The sequence below is a fragment of the Kogia breviceps genome, chromosome 10, assembly GCF_026419965.1.
Source record: "Kogia breviceps isolate mKogBre1 chromosome 10, mKogBre1 haplotype 1, whole genome shotgun sequence".
Classification (NCBI taxonomy): Eukaryota; Metazoa; Chordata; class Mammalia; order Artiodactyla; family Physeteridae; genus Kogia; species Kogia breviceps.
In genome coordinates this window covers 6239321-6259127 of record NC_081319.1, presented here as the reverse complement: position 1 = coordinate 6259127, position 19807 = coordinate 6239321, and the positions used below count along the sequence as shown (strand labels likewise).

Below are 19807 nucleotides of genomic sequence, written 5' to 3'. Positions count from 1 at the left end.
GACTCAGTTCCTGAGCACCCACCAGAGCCAAACACTTTGCACACATAAGAGTATTTAACACACAATGGCTCTGTGAGAAAGTAGACATCTGTGCCTGTCCAGCACCGATGCCCTTTGTTTTGCTAATAGCACTCTGATTTTCTTTTACCAAACCATCATTTACCCCTTCTAGTCCCTTCTGACCCCCTCCTCCAGTTGTAAGCATGTGACTCAGGTTTGGCCAATCAGAGCAACATGATGGTTTCAGGGCTGGGCATGTGACCCAAGCCAGGCCAATGGGAGTCAACCCTAGGATTTTTGCTGGAGGTTTGGGGAAGGAAGTGATCTCTTGGCTTGCTCTTGCTTAACTGGCCATTTCTGCGTCCCTGTGGAGAGACCCAGCCTGCTAATAAAACGGATACAGAAGCAACCAGTCAAGAGATAGAGGGAGACAGATTTATGACAACTTCCCTTGAGCTTCTGACATGGACTGTGTCTGAATCCAGAATAACTTCCTGCATTTTTCAGTTTAAAGCCTCTTTTGGCTAAAGCTAGTTATAAGTGGGTTTAATGTACCCTGCAACCAAAAGATCATCCCTAAAATTCTGGAAGTGCCATAGGCGTTATTATTCTCATTTACAGGTGAGGAAACTGAGGCTCAGAGAAGCAAAGTAAGCAGAGAACTAACAAGTGGCAGAGTAGATACTTTTAATCTACTTCTTTTTTAAATTAAAGTATAATTAACTTACAATGTTGTGTTAGTTTCAAGTGTAGAGCAAAGTGATTCATTATACATATATTCTTTTTCAGATTCTTTTCCATTATAAGTTATTACAAGATATTGCGTATAGTTCCCAGTGCTATACAGTAGGTCCTTGTTTTTTACCTATTTTATATATAATAGTGCATATATGTTAATCCCAAACTTGTGATTTATCTCTGCTTCTTTTTAATCCATACCTCTAGTCTCTATGCAGGGGCTCAAGTGGTTCCCCCTTTTTAGTTTTCTTTCGCAAACCACAGAAGTAGGAATAGGCTTGTGGAGCCAGACTGATCCAGGTTCCAGACCTGGTTTAGCTGCTTCCTACCTGTCCGATCTTGAAGTGACTCACTGGCTGTATTCTCTGAACGAGTCTCCTCATCTCTTTGTGCGTCAGTTTTCTCATCTGCAAAATAGGATGATAATAGTACCTACCTCCTGGGATTGTTGTGAGCAGATAAATTAGATTATGTAACACTCTTAGAATAGCCTGACACAGAGTAAATCTGACACAAGGGCTAAGCATTTTTCTTCTGCTGTCTGTATATTCTTAGTAAGTTGGCTACTCCCTCTCCACCCCACACACTCAGGATATGGCCTGAGTTATCTCATGATACATCAGTTTCAAATGGCACAAGAAAACAATGCATACCCTGGTCACCAGGGGCTTCAAATAATGTCTGACATACTGTTTCTCAAATGCTGATGTTTCTAAAAATGCTGATCACTCTAGACTGTCCACCACAGGGAGGGGAGCAGCTCATCATGACTTTATTTTGACTCATCTATTTCTGTCTGCCCTCAGGTGTGTGTGTGTGACAGGGAGGGTGTTCTCGCCAGAGTTCTGATCCTGCTTGCAACCTCTCCCTCCAGACCCCAGAAACCTCCGCACCGTGCGGAGCCGGACGCCGGGAGCTCTGCAGGAGCAGCTTTGACCTTGGAACAGGTGTGGGAGAAGGGGTCCGAGCCCGTGGCGCCCCCTCGCTCCCCTTCCAGCGTGCGCGGAGACGGGGGCGGCCTAGGAGTGCAGAGCGGGAGGCGGGAGCCCAGGTCTCCGCCTCCCTCCCGCCTTCCGGGCTGGCGCCCCTCGGCGCAGCTCCTCCTCCCGCGCCCCGCCTCCGGGTCCGCTCCCTCGGCGCCCCCGCCGCCGCTGAGCACCGAGCAGCCTGGCTGCCGCGGCCGCCTCATCACCAAACTTTCCCGGGAGCCGGCGCCGGTGAGTCGGAGCGGAGCGCGGGCGCGGGCGCGGCGCGGGCAGGGGCTGGAGTGCGGCCGCGGCTGCGGGGCGAGGCTGTGCATGGCCGGGCTTGGGTCTGGGAATCCCCACGGAGCCGCAGAGTTCCCGGAGCCGCCGGCGTTGGGTGGGCGCGCTCCGGGGCCCTGGCGACTGTGGACGGCGCGGGTAGGGTCCCGGAGCGCGGCTGGCTCCGCGGCACCCTGTCTGATACCCAGCTGTGGCCCCCGCCCCGACGCGCAGACAGCTGTGGCTTTGCCTGGGTTCGCCAACGTGCGCGCCCCAGGCATCTGCCTCCGGCTCCGGCAGGGGAGGGCGAGTCTCCATTTTTCCCAGAGCTGCCCTACGCTCTGAGTTTGATGTTCCCCACAGTCCGAGCCCACCTCTTGAGTGCGTTGAATGTGCCAGGCGCTGGGTATCCGTGATCTCTTTAGGTTCTCCCTTTAACTTGATGAACCGGCATTATTATACCCATTTTACAGAGAAGGAACGAGGCTCAGAGAGGGCAAGTTGTGACCAGGAGCACCACCGAGGCAAGGAGAGAGCCAGGGTTTTGAACCCGAGTCAGCCTGACCCACACCACTAATCACATGCGGGCAAGCCCCAGGTTCAGCGTCACCAGGGGTCTGGTGTGGGAACTGTGGAGACCACTGCCCACGCTCTCCTACAGCACGGCTGCAAGCCCCGGGCGGACCACCACCGCCTCATTGTGCCTCACGGAGGATCCTTTGGAAAGATGAGTGGCCCTCACTGTCAGGGAGTGGATTCTGGCGGCAGAAGCCCGTTGGGGCTGCCCTTTAAGGTGAAAGGAGCCAAATTCCAGAAGTTACTCTCGATTTTTCTGGAAGGAGCCAAGGAAGTCAGGAGCTGGAGCGCAGCAGTTCTTCATGGAAACTTCTTTCCTTCTCTGGGTGACTCTCCCCTCCCCCCCGCCCCCCAAAGAGACCCCACACCAATACCTTAATCTCTCTGAGGTGTCCGCTCCGCCTGGGAGCTGGTACTGCAGAGATGCTCCAGGCAGGGTTGCTGTCCTCCGGCAGGGGGCTCCCACCTCAGGCCTGTAACCCGATGACGAAGGAATGGTGCTGGGGGTAAGTACTATGTGAACCAGGTCCCCCGGCCGGAAGGTACTTGGGGCACTCATTCCGTGATGGGGGCTAGGTCCCTGTGACTGGAGCACAGATGGAGTGTGTCTCCAGAGCATGAAGGAGAGCAGAGCTGGGCATCTGATAGGGAGGTCTTGAATGCCCCAATCTTAGCTTTAATCTTGAAGTCAGGCAGGAACAGAGACTGGGAGAGAGAGAGAGAGAGAGCGAGAGCGAGAATGGACCCGTCAGAGTATCATTATGCATTATCCCACTTAGTTTTCACAGCAGCCTTGCATAGTGGGCACTATTATTACTAGGCTCATTGAACAGATTGTCTTTTGAGTCTCAGAGACGTTAAATAACTTGCCTGGGGTTGCCCACGTGGTCCGTGGAGGAGTTGGGATTTGAACACAGGTTCTCCTTGACTCTTTCCAGACTGTCAGTGACACTCAGGCTGTAGGTGGGACCTTAGGTCCCTTCTGCTTGTGACTGGCAACGGCAAAGGTGAAAATAGAGAGATGCCAGGCAACAGGGTCCCTGCTGCCCCTGCACCGCTCTCCTTTCTCTGTGATAGGTGTCATGTAGGAGGCCTGCTGCTGAGTGGTTTTCAGTCACAGGAATCCCTGACAGCCCCACGTAAATTCCCTAATCTGATCCAGGGCTAGTTGGACCCTCACATAGAAGCCTGAGGTTGCCTGAGCCTACCCTGCTGCCTCAAGAGGCATTTCCCCTGATGGAGGGAAAGTCTGTAGGGAAGCCTGATAGCATTTTCATGTGTGAGAGAGAATCCCTCCAGGATAGAGGGCGGAGGTGGCTCAGCACTGCCTGAACGTGATTTCAGAGCTGGTGGAGGCGGGAGCTGCCTCCAAGCGCCTGCAGCCCAGAGGAGTTTGGACAGTGCTGGGCTGGGAGTGTCCCCCCTTGGCTGACCGTCCGAGGTAGGAAGAACTTGTATCTGATCTTCCTTTCCTCGGACTCTCTCAGAATTCCATGTTCCTGTTTGCGCTTTCCTTTTTACAATCCAGGAGTGCCTGGTGGAAATGGTGTGGCCTTTCTATAACAAAGAGGAGGCATGGCAAAGAGATCAATAGTGTGGATTCTGGAGCTGGCTCAGATCCCAGCGCTGTCACTTATGGGCTCTGTGGCCTTGAGCAAGTTGCTGCACCTCTCTGTTCCATTTTTAGGATGGGAGTGTTCCTGGCACATTCCTCACTGGGTTGGTGAGAGAACTAATTGTGCTCATGCACAGAAAGCACTGAGATACAATACACTTTTATGAGGCAGTACATAAAAGTGCTGTTTAAATGTTAGTTGTCACTGCTGTTACTGTTAAGGCCAAACAGGCCCAGCTTGGTAACCTGGCTGTGCCACCTGCGACCTCCTTAAGACCTGCCTGACCTCCTTAAGACTCTTGCTTTTTCGTCTATAAAGTGCGAGTAGTCTAGTGTTAGATGTAATGTAAGAAGTCTCAGTGTAGGCTCAAGCTTTAAATAGCCTAAAACCTCAAGTCCCAGTGCACTTATTTAAAACTTCTGGTGCTCTCCGAGGTACTCAGCAAATGCTGTGCATTACCATGATTACCACTGTTAACGGCAAACCTCACTCCTTCACACTGCAGCTTGAACTTGATGCTCTGGCATGTTTCTGAGGGGCATGGATTTGGGACAGTTTTCTGGCTTGTGGGGCACGAGAAGGATCCTTCTTATCTTTCTGCCCAGGTTCTCGCTTCGTGGTCATTTCTCAGGCACAAGTGTGGGCCTCTTGATGGTTGTGGGAAGGCAGAAGGTAGGTGTGAAGTTCATTTCATAAGGTCTGCCCTGTCCTCACCAAGGCAAAGACGTCAGCAGAACACGCCACCCCAGCTGCCTTTCAGATTGATATTTTGTGCACCTTCCAGGTGGAGAAGACATATCCAGAGTTCTGGGGTTTTTTCCTCCTTAAAGACAGAATGGTGTAGTAAAAAAAAAAGTTCAGGATTAGAACCCCAGCCCTGGCCCTTTGAGCTGAGTGACCTTGAGCATCAATTTCCTCACCTGCAAAATGGCCATGAATCATATCTTCTTAGTGTCTGTTTCTCAGGGTTAACGCCAGGGTGGAAAAGAAAAGGAAAAAAGCACGTAGCGTAAATGGCAAAGAATTACAAGCAATTGTAAGTAATTCTCATTAGCATTCAGGCTGGGCATTAGCTGTAATTACTCCTGATCCAAGACGTCTTATCTGAAAGATGTACCTTGCAGAGGATCATTCAGGCCCAGTCACCTGCTGCCCTCCCTTTCACAGTGACGCTGAGCATTTCTGAATCTCGGGATGTAATTATAATAAAGCTCCTGTATCTTACTTATAAGTGACTCACTTCTGCCGTTAATGGTGGCAGCGGACTGAGGTGCACACTCACTGGGAACGGTGCTGCTGATGCTGGGGGGGGTGGGTACAGGATGCCTCTCCTCTTTATGCGTTCATCTCTCCTGCTGTAATTCTCCAGTGGTAATGCGTGAGAATCTCATGGGCCAGGATCGAAGCTGACAGCTCTCAATTTGGGCAGCAGCTTGGATGGCAAGACCCATTGAAACTTGTTGCTGCCAGCAGAGTTGATGTTAGAAACCATATCACAACAGAGGATGGAGCAGAGAAAGGTGAGGAAGGCACCTCGGGGAGGGGTTAAAAGCATGGATTCTCATGTCCAGCAGACCTGAGTTTGAATCTTGGTTCTGCCAGCTTGTTAGTTGTGGTATGATTTTTGTCTTTCTTCCCACCTCGACTATCAGTTCTAAAAGAGCAGGGACCGGGCTTCCCTGGTGGCGCAGTGGTTGAGAGTCCGCCTGCCGATGCAGGGGACGCGGGTTCGTGCCCCGGTCCGGGAAGATCCCACGTGCCGCGGAGCGGCTGGGCCCTTGAGCCATGGCTGCTGAGCCCGTGCATCCGGAGCCTGTGCTCCGCGGCGGGAGAGGCCACAGCAGTGACAGGCCCGCGTACCGCAAAAAAAAAAAAAAAAAAAAAAAAAAAGGAAAAAGAGCAGGGACCTTGTCCATCTTCTTCCCCAGGGTATTCACAGCTCTTGGTGCATAGAAGGGGCTCATGAATGTCGAATGAATGAATGAATATATGAATGACAAGTTGTTTGTTAGAGCCTCAGCTTTCTCATCTGTAAAATGGGGCTAACATAGCACCCACCTTATAGGTTGCTGTTAGCACTGAATGAAAAAAATGTTGTATACAGAATAAGCGCTCAGCAGTGCCTTTGATGACAAGTTGATGAGCAAAAGCAAAGACACAGCTGGCCTAATCTGGGAGAGAGAGCTTTTTCCCCACCCTTAGACCAACAAGGGGCAAAAATGCTAGTCATAAGAATCCCTGTTTTTATACAGCACTCTGCAAAGTGCTTTCTTTCTTTTTTTTTAAAGTATAGTTGATTTACAATGTTTCAGGTATACAACATAGAGATTCAGTCATATATATATATATGTATATATATATATATAAAACAGGTATTGAATATAGTTTCCTATTAGGTCCTTGTTCTTTCTTTATTTTATATATAGTAGTGTGTTTCTGTTAATCCCCAATACCAAATTTATCCCTCCCCACCCTCCACAAAGGGCTTTATTATCTGTTGACTCCTCACAACTAGACAGGAATGGCTATCCATGTTTTACAGGTGAGGAAACTGGGGTTCAGAGGGCTTGGTCGAACACACCAGAGTCACACATTTTAGAAGCAACAGGAGGTAGAATATAAGCCCAGGTTACTCTGATCTGCCGGGTGTTCCTGCTGAGCTCTCTATTGCCCCTTGTGGGTGGAGGGTGCAGTAGTTAGACTTCCATGAACATGACATCTCTCTTCAGTATTTAGGATACAGTTTAGGTCCAGTTTCCTAATGTCCCTTGGCGGTCTTGCACATCTTTTGTTAGATATATTCCTAGTTATTTGATATTTTGTATCCTATTGTAAATGGTATATTTATATCTATCTACACATATTTCTTTAAAAAATTATGCTGTGTTGGTTGCTTTTTTGGAGAAATATTTTTGCATTTTGCACATTGATTTTGTATCCAGAAATCTTGCTAAACTCTCTAATTCAAAAAAAATGTATTTGTAGATTATTTTGGAGATACTATGTATACAGTTATAGGAGGTGCAAATAAGTTTTGTTTCTTCCTTTCCAATCCTTTCTTCCCTTTGGGTTTTTTTTTTTCCTCTCTCTCTCTCTCTCTCTTATGGAAGAGCTGTCTACATTTGACAGTTAGGTATAATGTTTATCTAGGGTTTTGGCAGATAATCTTGTGAGGTCTTAGTTCCCTGACCAGGGATTGAATCCAAGTCCCGGCAGTCAAAGCACCAGGCCCTAGCCACTGGACGGCCAGGGAATTTCCTTGGCAGATAATCTTTACCAGATTAAAGAAGCTCCTTTCTATTCCTAGTTTGCCAAGTGTTTCTTTTCTTTTTAGTCATAAATGGAAGTAGATGTTTTTCCTGCTTCTGCTCAGATGGTCGTGATTTTTCTTTTTCAATATGTTAACACGGTGAACTACATTGATTTTTGCATTTCTGGAATAAACCCAACTTGGGTTGTCCTGTTGCATCTTTTTTTTTTTGTGGTACGCGGGCCTCTCACTGTTGTGGCCTCTCCCATTGCGGAGCGCAGGCTCCGGACGCGCAGGCTCAGCGGCCATGGCTCACGGGCCCAGCCGCTCCATGGCATGTGGGCTCTTCCCGGACCGGGGCACGAACCCGTGTCCCCTGCATCGGCAGGCGGACTCTCAACCACTGCGCCACCAGGGAAGCCCCTGTTGCATCTTTTTTTGCTGGGCTGTTTCTCATCACCTTTTTGCTGAGGACTTTAACATCATGAGTTCATGAGTGAGATTCATTGGCAGTTTTCCTTTTTTGGTGTTTACTTGTCACACTTTGGTATTACTGTTATGCTGGCCTCATACAACAAGGTGGGCTGTGTTCGCATTTCCTTGGTCCTCTAGAAGAGATTATGTAAGCTGGGTGGAGAGTTTGGTAGAATGGAGCAGTAGGACCCCCACTGGGTGGAAGCTAAGTGCAGGGTGGGGAGGACAGCTGGTTTCAGCTCAGTCCAAGGCAGAACTTTCCAACCGGGAGAGGCTCGGGCTGCCTCAGGGGGAAGTGGGCAGAGTCTGTGAACCCAGCTGTCCTGAGTGCTGTGGAGAGAGCCCACCTTGGACTCTGGGTAGGGTTCTTTCAGCCAAGGATCCCAGATGAAGGAAATTCAGCCCAGGGTGAAAGTCTGGTACCCGTCTCCTCCTGCTTCTAAAATTGCTGCGTCTGCAGACAGTGTACGCTGTGAATTACTACTCTCCGGTGCCCGCGATGAAGGGACTTGACTCCATCCATGCATACGTCCTCTTTCCCCCTCTGTGATATCAGTTTGCCCGAAATCCCCAGATTATGACCTGGGGCTACACCCCTCCAGCCATTTCCCTCTGACCGCCCCCCCCCCACCGGCGTGACTAGATTTGGGCAAGTTTCTCAGCTGAATCATCCCTCAATCCTCTTTTACTAAAACAGGAGGCCCTGTGCTAATCTGGATCATCTCTCTTAATCCCCATAACAAGGCCATGAGGTAGCTACTCTTACCCCCGTTATTCAGACTAGGAAGACAAGGTTTCTAGTTGTGAATTGTTTTAATAGTTTCATCTTTCACAGTAAATTATCTATCACTGTCTAACCTGTCTGCGTTTGGGTGTAAGATGAAGGTCTCTCTCAGTTCTCTCTTCACATACTTCTCTAGTTGTCCCCATCCCGTCTACTGGCTCTCACTTCCTTTCCTCGCCGCTGCCACCTGCATCAGAGCCTCAACTGCTCTGCATCTTTGGAGGCAGAGCTGCAGCGCCGTACAACTCCAGGGAGCGCCATTCACATGGTTTTCTATTTCAGGGTTTGCAACCTGGTAAACCCACTCCTCAGCAAGGGCTCTCCTTCCCAGCTGTTCAGGTGTTGAACTTCCTGCTGATTCGGGCGGCCGAGCATCAGACAGGGTCATGGCAGGACCAGGGCAGATGCTGGCTGGGCGCCCCGCAGGTGGAGGAGAGCAGTGCAGGTCTGTGCCATGCTGCTCGGAGGATTCTCTGCGGAGCATAAACGTTAACAGCTCCCAAAGGCATCTGCTTTCCCCTTCTTCTTCTCTCTTTTTTTTCTTTCTTTCAAACTTTCTAGGCAGTTCTCACTCGGTTTATTCTTTTAGGAGAACTTCATTTATTTACTAGATGGCTTTTCTCTGTTCCTGGGGAGAATCATCACTCAATAAATCCATCCCGCTGGCCCTCTCCGCCAGTGCAAGCGAAGCCCAGTTCCATTGCCATCGCACACACGTGATCCTGAGTGTCAGCCAGTGTGACTGTTGATGCTGGCCCCCAGTGGAAGCCTGTTTTCTTTCCTTTGTCCAAAGCATCTAACTGTTCGTACGGCACGTCCACCCTGAGGGGCCCCTGATAGAGCTAGTTTCCACCTCCCTGGAAGATGATGGTCTAACTTTTCCAAGAGCCTCTCGAGGGCTCCCCACAGCAAATTTGGGGGAAACCATGAATTCTGCATTTAAGTCACACCTTCTGAAAACAAGTTCATGTCAGGTAGAAAGAGACAAAGAGACAAAATGTAATTAATTGTACATATAAATTCAGTTGTGTAAGTGATACTTGTAAATTCAGTTTCTGGCAAAGAGCAAAGGCTCCAGGGCCAGACGACGTAGGTTTGGATCTTGGCTCCAGCACTTTGCAGTGTGTCTCGGGCAGGCCATCCGCCCTATCTTTGCCTTGATTCCCTTGATTAGAAAGTGGGGTTAGTGACTGTATTAACTTACAGGGTTGTTATGAGTATTAAATGAGTCATGAGGTTTGAAAGAATTAATGTTTGAAAAGCACTGACAGCAGAACCTGGCAACTCGTAAGTGTTTATTAAACAAACCGATGAATAAATAACTGTCTTACATGGATTTCTTTTTCCCCAAGAAATTGGGGGTCATTTTGTCAGGTTTCAAAATAAATCCCACTGGATTTAAAATTTTTGAAAGTGTGTTAATCCTGTACATTAATGTGTGACCCACCTTGTGTGATGAGTGTTTTTGTGTAAAGATGTTTTCTCCCATCAAACTGGAGAGTCCTTGAGGGTGTGCTGCACGCTGCTTTGTTGAAGATCTCCGAGGTTAAGATTCTTTTTAAAAGTTCTAGAACCTACAGGCAAGTGGGTTTGGTGGCAATAGTTGGGGTTTCAGAGTTTTGACCTGGTGCCGTAAATAGTTACCTTTTTGGCCTCGGAGGAAGCGTTTTAACCTCCCTGGCGTCAGTTTCCACATCTGTAAAAGGGGAATCCTAATATTAATAATAGTACCACCACTCACAGCGTTATTGAGAGCCTCTTCCCCCAGGCCTTGCAATGGCTGGCACCTTCCCATCACTGAGGACTCAGCTGTCCCCTCCTTGGAGAGCCCTTCCCCGACTACCCCGTTTTGACCCCTGCCCAGTCCAGTCCCTGTCTGTTGATTTTCTTCATCACTGCTACCAGATCACCAGTACAGGAGTGTAGGGGTGTCATCTGCCTGGTTGACAGCTATACCTGCAGTGCCTTTGTTAATAGCACCTGGCATCTAGTAGGTGTGTAATGAAAACTTACTGGATGAAGGAAGTAAGTTCACAGCTAGATCCTGAAAGACAAGGGCGTGCCCTGATCATGGAAATGGCAGTAAAGAGCACCAAGCTGGTGAAGATACCAGCACTTCGTAGCGTTCGAGTACCTGAAAATGCTTTTCAGGCATCTTAAAAGTAGTAAGTAACACTGAGCAAAGATGAGTTATTTTCACGGTTGTATCAGGAGCTCAGTAAGTATTTGTCAGTCATTTATTGATTGGTTCTCACAGCACCCAGCACCGGGCTTGATGAGGGAGGCCCTGAGAATCTCCATTAACAAGGTAGGAAGAGAAGACAGGGTTTTCTCCCGCTGCTCAGTCCTGTTGGGGGGCAGGAGGGGCCAGTAAATAGCACTCCTCTGCCCGGCCTGAGTTCTGGACCAACTGAGTATTAAGACAAAAAGCAAGGTAGCCAGAGAACAAAATGTCACTGTTATTACTGATCCGAGTGACATTGGAGCATGTGGGCTGGCTAATGCTGAAGGCTAGAATCGGATGGGTTTCCCACCTGCCCCAGGGGTGGGCAGGGCTGGGTCCCTGCAGAGCCTAGGTCTTTCTCCTAGGCTCAGTTGGCTGACTGAGAGCCCAGTCGGATGCAGGCTCCCAGTAGGCAGGCTGGCTCCTAAGAGCAGTCCAGAGGAGCCTGAGTATGACTTGCCCATTTCACCTCTCAAACTCTCTTATAAATACGTGGCACCGTGCACGGGCCCCGGAGAGTGAATGAGGAGTGGGAGAGAGGCCAGGGTCTGAAGCTAGGGGAGCTCCCACTATATGGAAGGAAACAAGAGGCAGGAAACAGGCAAGAAGCCCTGTAGCTGGGGGAGTGAGGTCAAGAGAGGCAGGGAGGTGCAGAGGCCGCTGGTGCCTGCTTCGTATGTGCACCAGCAGAGTACGAAAGCAGAAGAGTTCCTCACCTTTCTCATCCCTCGCAGCTAGCTGATGGAGGAAAGGAACTGTCATCTATTGAGAAGGCACTCCCGGCGAGGGCTTTTGGTTCATTGTGTCACCCCGTCCTCTCCACAGCCCTGTGAGAGAAGTGTTAGTGTGCCCGTTTTAGAGATAAGAAAACTGAGGCTATAGATGTGGACTAGCTTATGCTAGAGTGGAGCTGGGAGACAGGAACGAGGCTATTGCAGTCGTCCAGGTGAGAGAGGAAGGTCACTGAGACCAGCGGTGGTGGCCCTGGAGAGAAGTGGACAGACTAAGACTGTTTGGAGCAGGTGCAGTAGGACTGACAGGTGGCCGAGTGTGGTGGGGCTGGACGGGGTGGCACTAGAGGACGGTGTTAAAGCAGTGCTTCTGGGTAACTTGTGTGGTGTTTTTGTTTTGTTTTTTGCACTTTGGATAGAATAGATGTGACCCTCCTGGGCAAAGAATATTCAATGAATTAAGAATTCCATAGACACCACATCTGCACATGTCAGCTGAACTGAAACTGATGGTCAATCACTCTTTTAAAAAAAAAGTTATTTATTTTATTTATTTATTTTTGGCTGCTTTGGGTCTCCGTTACTGCGTGTGGGCTTTCTCTAGTTGCGGCGAGCGGGTGCTACTCTTCATTGTGGTGCGTGGGCTTCTCCTTGCGGTGGCTTCTCTTGTTGTGGAGCACGGGCTGTAGGCGCACGGGCTTCCGTAGTTGTGGCACGTGGACTCAGTAGTTGTGGCTCGCGGGCTCTAGAGCGCAGGTTCAGTAGTCGTGGCGCACGGGCCTAGTTGCTCAGCGGCGTGTGGGATCTTCCCGGACCAGGGCTCGAACCTGTGTCCCCTGCACTGGCAGGTGGAGTCTCAACCACTGCTCCACCAGGGAAGCCCCGATGGTCGATAACTCCTAATTGGAAGTGCCAGATGGGGTGTGCTCAGGGAGAATCAGAGACGCCGGGCTAGGGTGGGGCGAGAGGGAAAGATGTTGGGTCTGTAAGAGGCTTGTAAGCAGAAGGCGGGGAGGGGGTGTCTCAGGACCCCTTCTTCCACTTCCACAATCCCCTGAGAGCTGTAGTGCTGCACCCTGCTGCCCGGTCATGTTCCCGGAGCCCAGCCCCCCTCAGCGTCCTCCCTATGCCAGCCTGAGCTTAGGCCTGGTCCTCCCTCCGCAGGACCCCAAGAGAGCTCCCCTGCCCCTAGGTGGCCCCCTGCCTGTTTCCCAGGGAAGAATCTGATCAAATCACTTCCCTGCTCAAATTGCAGTGACATCCTCCCTCTGCATCCATTAAGTAGAACGGGGCCTGGGCTGTACCATTTAGAAGGATGTCTGTGATAAGTTCGTGGTTAAATGAAAAGAGGGATGTCAGAATAACCCTGACAGCCGGAGACAACAGGATGCAGTGGTCAGAAGCCTGGGCTCTGGGCTGCACTGACTTTGAACCCTGGCTCTGCCACTTAGTAGCTGTGTGAGCAGGAGCAAGTTCTTAACTTCTCTGTGCCTCAGCTTCCTCACCTGGCAATGGGATGATGACAGTACTCACTCCCATAGGGTTGTAAGGACTGGAAAGGAGTTAGTGTGTGTGCAGTGCTTAGCCCATTGCTTGGCTCCTAGTAGCATCCATAAACGTCAGCTGTTATTATAACTGTATAGGTTCATGTACATCAATAGGCACCTCTCTCCATTTTATCCTCATTTGTCAGGGCTCAGAAGTCTCTTCCAGGAAGCCTTCCCTGAACACACCCCACCAAGGCTGGGCTAGGACCCTCCTCTGGACTCACATCTGCCACGCACGTATTACTCCTTACTGTGACTGTCTGTCTCCCCACGGCTTTAAGCAGCTTGAGGACATGGGCTGCGGCTGCCCCATTATATCCCTAGTGCCCACCACAGTGTCAGGGACATAGTAAGCCCTCAGAAATACTTCTTGAATGAAAGAATGAATGAGTGTGAGCAGGGCTTTGAAACATAAGGTTTCTAGGGGTAGAGATGTGGAGGAAGGATATTCCGGGCAGAGGTGGGAAGGCACGTGGTCACCAGCAGGTGACCTGGTCAGGCCACATCATAGTGTGTGATTAGGGAGGGTAACGGGAAGCGGTTAAGGTGGGCCAGGTGGGCGGGGGCACGAGAGGCGTCCTGTGTAGGGGAAGCAGAGGTAATGGGGGTGGGCGTGGGCAAGGAAGGGGTCTATAGGGCCGCCGTCCCCTTCGCTCATTTCTGCCTGCTCCCCCAGACTGGCCACGTGCTTCTCTGACACCATGTACTCATCATAATGTAAAATAGATACCTGCTTTACCTGGCTCTTTCCATCAGCAAATTGTAAACTCCTCGAGAGATAGAAATGTATGGTGTTTTTCCCCTCTTTTTTCTAAAACTCTTCTTGCCCATAAAGATAAGCTGTTTCCTCGTCCACCCCTGCTTTTTCTCTGCCACATAGGGGTACAGACATAGATTGTGTTGTGTGTTCTGAATCGGGATCCTAGTAGAAGTCACTCCAGTTCTTCTGGCAGTAGATGATTTATAGCTTCTCCACTTAATCAAACCATTCACCTGACTCTGCTTCCTTCATGCAGTTCTTAAATCAAGTCAGAAACAAGAACAGCCTTGCAGTTCATTACTGGGTCAGACAATGACATTGGCCTTTGACCAGCGGCCTGCAGAAGAAAAAGTCCTCACTTAAGTTCTTGGGGCTGAATGAAATCTTTGCCAAACCCGAAGAGGCAACGTCCGGGCCAGCAGCAGAGGAGTGGGAAGGTAGAGCTGGATTTGGAGAGTTCGTAGGGATCGTGCGCCTGCTGTGCACAGATGACACTACAGTGGACAGGCAGACACAGCCGTTGGCTTTGTGGGGTGATGAAGACAGAATAACAACAAAGTGGGATGTGATGTTCTCAGGTGGGGAAGCACCGTGCTGACAGAGGCGCAGAGAGGCTAAGTGGCTGGCCCAAGGTCACACAGCCAGCTTAGCCCAGCTGGGGTTTGAACTGAGATACTTGGATCCCTTTCTTCTGTGCTCGGAAGCCCCTCGTGGTGAGATGCTAATTGCCTGAAGTGTTTTGGGAAATTGCTCAGCCTTAGGTAACCCTTCCACGTTTTCGCTTGGTAGCTTACGTTGCATTTGTCCATTCATTCCGTCCTATAAGTATAAAAAGGGGGTGTTCCTAGGTGCTAGACCCTGTCCGTACCCTTTTTCCCGAGTTCCGGGCTACATAGCAGGAATAAGTCACAAAACTAAGCCTTGGGTTTCCGATGTTGAGTGCTCACTGATACCCAGAGCTGGTATTGTGAGGAGCACGGGGTCGGGGGCAGCACGCCAGGGGGGCTTCTGGGCCGGCTTCTCCCAGTGGATCCGGGCAGCTGTGGCTCTGCTTGTCCAGGAACCCTGGGATGGGAGTCGCTCCAGTTGGAGATGGAGGAGCAGAGCCCTTTACCGAACCCCAGCCGGGAGCTCAGGTCTCCCCCCAACTTGCTTCAGTCCTCCCAGCCCGTCAGAGCAGTTGGACTCACCACCCCATTTTACAGAGTCTCAGAGAGGCGAAGGGACTCGCCCAGGGGCGTGCAGCACAAGGCAGGGCTCCGGCCTGCACAGCTGAGCCCTTGCCAAGAGGCAGGAAGTGATTAAAGGCCTGGGCTTCAACCACAGAAATCTGAGTTTGAATCCTGGCCCTGCCATTGACTGGCTGTATGACCCCGGGCATGGCCTTTACCCCTCTGTGCCTCAGTCTCCTTATCCTTAAAATGAGATAATAATAGGTCCCTCGCCCAGCTGGGTTGAGGATTAAGGGAGGGGCTGGGTGTGAAGTCTTGGGCAGGACCCGCTCAGAGTAGGCGCTCAACAGATGAGAGCTCCCTCCCCTCACCCCCAGGCCTGTGTCTCTGTGGCTCCCGCCTGGCGTCCCTGCCAGCGTTTTGAAGTAGACACCTCATTGCCAGATGCTGCCATGGAAACCAAGGGGTGGGGGAATAGGAGAGGCCCAGAGGAAGTGTGGCGCTCACCCTGCGGCCCACCTCCGCTGGCTCATTACAGCAGTGGTGGCTCAGAGGAATGGAGTGCCGGCGGGTGTGGAGGCGGTGATGGAGACAAAGGCCGCGGGCTCCCCTGGAGGCTTGGTTCCTGTAGAGAGTGTGGCATGCAGGGGCCCAGCTGCAGGGCCACGTGTGGCCCCCTCGGGGCTCCCCGAGGCTTGGGCCGGCTGGAGTGGGATGTGACTGTCCCTCCGCCGGTCCCTCTTCAGAGGAGACGCATTCACTGTCTTTCCCTTTGAAACAGCCTCCCCGCCCCATCTCCACCAGGTCATAGCTATGGCACTTCTGGCTGCTTCTCGGAATAGATGTCCAAGTGAGGTGCTCACTGCCTTGCGGGCAGGAACAGCTCTGTTTGAGGACCTGGTCCACCATCCCAGTATCTTCCTACTCTCACCACCTCCTCCTCTGCAGCGTGTAACCATTGTCAGGCCTGCACCTCCCCCATTTCAAATGCAGACCTCAAGCTTTGCAGCTTTGGGAACTCAGCAGAAGGGCCTCTCCGCTTGGTGTCACACAGAGCTGTGCTGGAATCCCCAAGTGCTCGGCCACTTAGGTGCCGTTGACAGCTCCCTGGTCCCTGTGAGTCTCAGTTTTCTTATCTGTTGCAGGGGGTTGATAGCAGGACCCACATCACAGGATTCAGTGGGTTAACCCAGGTTAGGCACCTGCAAACTGCATTACTATTATTATCATTTCACACCTTTCTTTAAGCTCAAGAACAAAGAAGGAAGCAGAAAACACACACACACACACACACACACACACACACACACACACATTTTGTTTACGAAACTAAGTCATTTTTCTTTGAGATGGAGAGAATCTACTAAACGCTTCCCTCAGCGATGTTGCCAGCTTTGGATCAGTTCGGCAAACGTTTATTGTGTACCTGCTGTGTGCCAAGCTGTGTGCCAGGCACCGAGGAGACAGAGCGGACAAGGCACGATCCCGTGCTTCTGAACTGAAAGCCTGGGGGGCAGGCAGACCCAGACTCAGGCAGTCTCCATGTAGTAAGATGCGCGTTATGGTCTAGATGTTCACAAGGGTTATGTGTGTGCAGAAGCTGGGGTAGCGGTGGAGGGGTGGGGCACCGATCTCAGCCTGAGGATGTGCCAGCAGGGTTTTCAAAGGTGAATTGGTCTTAAATCAGGAGAGTAAGGTGAGAAGAGCTTTACAGGCAGGAGGTACAGCCTGAGCCGAGCAACGTAGCATCCGCAGTAGTGTGACGTGTGCAGGAAAACATAAGGGATTAGGTTTTGCCAGGGCATAAAGTAAAGCCTAAGAGTAGGGGGTGGGGGGAAAGGGACCCTCCTAGAGGGGTAAGCAGGGCCATCAGGGATCGCCTCCCTCCCTGTCTTGGTCTAACCTGGAATATTTTAATTTATTTTAATTAATTAATTATTTTTATTTGCCTGCGCCGCACAGCATGTGGGATCTTAGTTCCCCGAGCAGGGATTGAACCCACGCCCCCTTCACTGGAAGCGTGGAGTCTTCACCACTGGACTAACAGGGAAGTCCCCGGACCTGGAATATTTTAATGGCAATGAGTGATAGTTTCAGGGTCACCATGGGACCAAGGGTTGTGGGAGGAACCTTGCTCTTTGTGGGGTGGTCCTAGGACCAGCAGCACTGACATCACGTGGGAGATTGTTGGAAATGCAGACTCTCAGGCCTCACCCAGACCTGCAGAATCAGACGCTGCGTTTCAACAGGTGACACGGATGCACCTTACAGATTGAGGTGCACGTGGTGCCAAGAGGCATGCGGACGTCCCCCAGTCTGTGTCGCGCCCGCTGGTAAGGTGGCCTCATCTAAAGCAGGGTCAAGTGGGACATCTAAACACAACTTTCTGAAGTATTCAGCCAAGGGAAATCTTTTCTCTGCTCCTTGATAAAAACAGCCTCCACCTAAAAGATATTTGGGCAGGAGAGTCGGCAAGTGCTGCTTGGCTCCTTCCATGAGATGGCTTATCTGTAAGGACAGGGCACCCAGACCTTGTGAGTGCCACTTGCTTGCCGGCCCCCAATTGTTCATCTACATGTTCTCTTGAGAAAGGGAAGATGACTGCAAAGTCTCCCCCACTTCCAAAGACCTTGAAAATCAGGCACAGTGATCTAGACTTCTGCTGGAGGCACTAGGGAGCCATAGAAGAGTTCTAAGGAGTAACAAGTTGAATGTTGCCTGTTCAAAGACCACTCTGCCAGCAGTGAGGAGGTGGTGAGAAGGGTCTGGAGACGTGAGTGCAGAGGCCACATAGGGGCCCAAGTGTGAAAGACAAGGCCTGGGTTCAGCCAGTGGCCTTCTTTGGTCAACTGCATTAGGCCTCAGAGGGCCCATCTTTTTTCTTGCTAAGTGGGGCAGTGGCTCAATGATTCTGAGTTCATAGCCTGTCTAGTCTGCTGGCAATCCAGCAGCAGCTAAGTTTGAAGCAGCAACTCAGAACTGGCTGGGATGAAAATTCGGAACCCTCTGTGGGTCATATGTGGCCAATGATGTCAGCTGTTTAGATCTAGACAGATTAGGAGCTGTCGGCTGGAATCCCAGCCTCTCCTGGGAACCCCTCCTAATTCTCACACCAGCCCCTGGAGTGAACACAGAGGGCCTGTTGAGGGACTTGGACCCGGGGCCCAGCTGTGGAGAGCGGAGGAAGAGGAGAAGCAGAGCCTCAGAAGTCCTTTTGTTGCTTTTGCTGAATCTTCTGGGAACAAACTAGAGCAGTGTTTCCCAAAGTTGCTCTGTGGAGCCCTAGGTATGAGGAGGGTCCGTGGCTGAAGAAGTTTGGAAATGCTATATATCGCATCCCCGTCTTAGGGATTCACAATACCCAGGAAAGGGTGGAGACTTTGGGTCAGACCAGAGCTTGACCCAGTCTCAGCTCCACCATTTACTGTATGATCTTGGGCAGTGAACTTCACTTCTTGGGTTGATTCAGCCTCTCTGAATGGGGATAATAGGGATAATGACAAATGGGGATAATGACAGTACTGATGACATAAAGTTTTGTGGGGATTCATGAGATAATGCACAGCACGTCTTGCACATTAGGAAACACCAAATAAAAGGTAGCTGTACAATTATTATATTTTTAATATTTATTAAATTATTAGTTGTCAAAATTTATTTTAAATATGTAAATTATTATCTTATTTTACCTTTAAAGGCTCTGAGAAGTCCTGCAGTAAAATCTGCTTGGCTTTGTTTACTCAGTGTTTCTGAAATGTATTTGGTCTTGGCGTCTCCTTTTTCACATTACATATAGGACTTTCCTAAGGAATTCATGCCCTTTGGGACTCTGGGAAATACTGATTTTTGTGTTTTGGGAATAGTCTGGGGAAGCCCATGTCTGTGAACCAGGATCCAGTCCAAACATGGATCCTTCTGGGTGTAAAGAGTTGTGTTCCATCCTCAGTTTCTCCTCTATCTCTTCTTCCCCCAAGATTGTCATTTCGGAAGAAAGGCATGGGCTAACCATGCCAGGATTGTAGGGCTTAGAAATAGGTGGTGAGGCTTGAGAGTAGCCCAGGCCTTGGAAAACTCCTGCTCATCCTTCAGTACCCCATTCCAATGTTAACTTTGTTCGGAAGCCTTCCCATCTTGCCTAGGCAGAGTTAGATGGCCATTCCCATATAAGAAGGCCAACGGCCTCTAGTGCATACCTCACACTCAACACGGACCATGTCAAAACCGCAGTTATCTGTTACATGACTGTCTCTCCCAGCTGGACTGTGAACTTCTTCTGGGTGGGCATCGTGTGTGTCATCTCAGTACTCTCAGGCAGCACCAGATCAAGACCAGATTTCATCCATCACCTTCTAGGGATTCCTAACGACTCCACCAAAGACAGGAGGAATGAAGAGGTAGCTCCGGGTCTTACGAGGCTGGGGGGCACCATCTCAGCTCTGACAGCTCTGCTGGTTTCCATTGCCTTGGGGGAAAGAATCAGTTCCCTCTGACTGCCAAATGCACGGTTCAAGACCTTCTTGGGGTCCCTGAGTGCAGAGGCCCAGGGAGCAGAGGTGAACGTTGGGATTCCTGCTGTGGAAGGGTAGAGAGGACCCCAGAGGTGACGCAGTGGGTAAGATTCTGCGCTCCCAGTGCAGGCGCCCTGGGTTCGATTCCGGGTCGGAGAACTGGATCCCGCACGCATGCTGCAA

At 50.6% G+C, this 19807-nt stretch overlaps 2 protein-coding genes across 8 annotated transcripts in view; both read left to right on the top strand.

Moving 5' to 3' along the window:
- Nucleotides 1-1862: 1862 nt before the first annotated feature.
- Nucleotides 1863-19807, top strand: part of HRH1 (histamine receptor H1) — a 74043-nt gene continuing 56098 nt past the window's right edge. For 2 of the 7 annotated variants that reach the window (XM_067043432.1, XM_067043425.1), the window contains exons 1-2: nt 1889-1955; nt 2456-3064. The gene's annotated coding sequence lies outside the window, so the exon portion shown is untranslated. Of the gene's footprint in view, nt 1956-2455; nt 3065-19807 lie in introns of all 7 variants that reach the window. The other 5 variants (XM_067043430.1, XM_059076105.2, XM_067043426.1 and 2 more) reach the window with 5 other exon arrangements.
- Nucleotides 1881-19807, top strand: part of ATG7 (autophagy related 7) — a 319810-nt gene continuing 301883 nt past the window's right edge. The window contains exon 1 of the mRNA XM_067043420.1: nt 1881-1955. The gene's annotated coding sequence lies outside the window, so the exon portion shown is untranslated. The remainder of the gene's footprint in view (nt 1956-19807) is intronic.